Source organism: Salvelinus sp. IW2-2015, unplaced genomic scaffold (genome assembly GCF_002910315.2).
Source record: "Salvelinus sp. IW2-2015 unplaced genomic scaffold, ASM291031v2 Un_scaffold4572, whole genome shotgun sequence".
Lineage (NCBI taxonomy): Eukaryota > Metazoa > Chordata > Actinopteri > Salmoniformes > Salmonidae > Salvelinus > Salvelinus sp. IW2-2015.
In genome coordinates this window covers 9,231-12,141 of record NW_019945842.1, presented here as the reverse complement: position 1 = coordinate 12,141, position 2,911 = coordinate 9,231, and the positions used below count along the sequence as shown (strand labels likewise).

The 2,911-nt window shown below is 48.0% G+C and overlaps 1 pseudogene; it reads left to right on the top strand.

Moving 5' to 3' along the window:
- The window catches only part of LOC112077444 (solute carrier family 2, facilitated glucose transporter member 2-like), a 22,503-nt pseudogene extending 20,549 nt beyond the window's left edge, over positions 1-1,954 (top strand).
- Positions 1,955-2,911: the final 957 nt, after the last annotated feature.

The following is a 2,911-nucleotide window of genomic DNA, read 5'->3' as shown; positions in this document are numbered from 1 at the left end:
TCGTTGTTGTTGTTGCCAGAGAGATGATCACCAACACACCACACAACACAGCAACACACACACCACACACAACACACACACACACACACACACACACACCACACACACACCACACACACACACACACAACACACACACACACACACACACACACAACACACACACACCAACACCACAACACCACACACACACACACCACACACACACACACACACACACACACACCACCAGACACAACAGACAAACTAACACCGTGCACACATAGACTAACCATTTGTAGGTCAGTGATGCAAACAGTCCACACTGAATATGTGTGTGTTTTGCAGGTGGCTCTAGTGGACAGGGCCGGCAGACGGACGTTGACTCTGATTGGTGTTAGGTGGGATTGGTATCGTAGCCGTGCGCATGAACAGTCGGCCTCGTGTACCTGGTATGACCAATCAAAAATCATTGTCTCTATCTTCCACAATAGGATTTCAGTATTTTAGTGTGTACATTTCCTGTCTGTATTTAACTGTTTCCTGTGTTTTTTAACAATTCTCTTGTCCCACCAGAGTAAAATAATGAGGTGTTCTATTAACCTCTCCTCTCCTCTCCTCTCCTCTCTCTCCTCTCCTCTCCTCTCCTCTCCTCTCTTCCTCTCCTCCTCCTCTCCTCTCCTCTCCTCTCCTCTCCTCTCCTCTCCTACTTCCTCTCCTCTCCTCTCCTCCTCTCCCTCTCCCTCCTCTCTCCTGCCTCTCTTCTCCTCTCCTCCTCTCCCTCCCTCTCCTCCCTCTCCTCTCCTCTCCTCTCCTCTCCTCTCCTCTCCCTCCTCTCCCTTCCTTCCTCTCCTCCCTCTCCTCTCCTCTGCTCTCCTCCCCAGAGTGTCTACTCCTGGATGTCCTATGTCAGCATGTCGGCCATCTTCCTGTTTGTGTGTTTCTTTGAGATCGGCCCTGGTCCCATCCCTGGTTCATCGTGGCTGGAGTTATTCAGTCAGGGCCCAGGCCTGCTGCGATGCTTGGCTGCACCAACATGGACCAGCAACTTCAATCATAGCATGACCTTCCCTTACATAGAGGTAAGATACATGGACGGACGGACAGATGGACAGCGAGACAAACAGACAGATCGACAGGATCACCAATTATAACTCTCTCTTCTCTCTCTCTCTCTCTCTCTCTCTCTGCTCTCTCTCCATCTCTTCTCTCTCTCTCTCTCTCTCTTCTCTCTCTCTCTCTCTCTCTTCTCCTCCTCCTCTCCCTCCGCTCCCTCCCTCCCTCCCTCCCTCCCTCCAGGCTCTGTGTGGTAGCTATGTGTTCATCCTGTTTGGCGGTGCTGTTGTTTGGTCTTCACTGTGTTCACTTACCTGCGCGTTCCGGAGACCCAAAGGGAAGACATTTGAGGGATACGCAGCTGGTTTAAAAAGGGAAGGAAACAGACACCCGGAACCAGAAAGACTGGAAACTGGTACTGCGGTACTGGTACCTCCATCGAGCTGGAGCACGCTCAAATCAGACTCCCACGGCCTGACATGCTCACTAGTCCATGGGGGCACAAGCTTTAGTTCACAGCCCTGCACTAACATATCTGATTAGCTTAATCTGTGTGTATTACGCAGGACTGGGATAATTAGCTGTGTGACAGAATGTAAGTGATGATAGTCCTAAATCCTGATCGCCATCTAGATAGTCGTTTAACTTCCAGAACAACTCCTGACATGCTAACTTTACATAATAACTCATACACAGGGCCCAGAATGTTTCCATGCTCAGGATAAACAGCAGAAAAACTCTTGTTCTACTGTATCATTCATGGTCAGTACAATAGCGAGAAAGACAGCAGGTGGTTTTGTTTCTAGAGGTTCCACTATCCGTTCTACCATGTTCAATATGTAACTGACTGAATGTATTCACACAAGTTGAATGTCAACAAATGGGACTTTAGGATTACTATTAATAAATGACTACAAAGATAGTGCATGTGAAATGACCCAACACACACACCCACACCCACACACCACACACCACACACAACACACCCACACACACACACACACACACACACACACACACACACACCCACACCCACACACACAACACACACACACCACACACCACACACACACACACACACACACACAACACCACCACCACAACACCAACACACACACACACACACACACACACACACACACACACACACACACACACACACACACACACACACACACACACACACACACACCACACATCTTTACATGAATCTCTCTCGTCAATCTATTTCTTCATCTCTCTCTGTCTCGTCTCTCTGTCTTCTCTCGTCTTCGTCGCTCTCTCTCTCTGTCTGTCTCTCTCTCTCTCTCTCTGTCTCTCTCTGTCTGTCTCTCACTCTTTCTGTCTGTCTCTCTCTCTGTCTGTTCTCCTCTCTCTCCTCTCACGCCTGACAGATGGCTGTAATGTTAAACCCAAAGGAAATGAAATGCAAGCACTTTTATCAACAGACTTCTCAGACAAACACAGTTGTGGCTGTGTTGTGTGTGTTGTGGCCGTGTGGCAATTGTCATCTCAGATGCGCTGCTCTCTGCAAAAAGCTAGAGTTTTTCTGATCATGTTGACCTTGTGAAAAATAATATACTGTGTCACATACCTAGGAAGGATGACTTTTGCATCCCTGCATTATCGGATTGGGACCTGTAAGATATTAAATGAGGCTAAGGCCAGTCACTCACCTCAACTTCATTATTGATAGAACACACAACCAGTGAGACCAACCACCATTTGCTGAAGAAGAACATCTGTCCTGGCGGCAACGCTAGCCGTTGTCGTTGCCACGGTGTAAATAAATAAAGGATGAGTTAAGATGTTTGTTAGGTGTCTGAGTAAAGTTGACCTACACTTCCAGACCCCTTTACTACCTTCCTCATTCACAC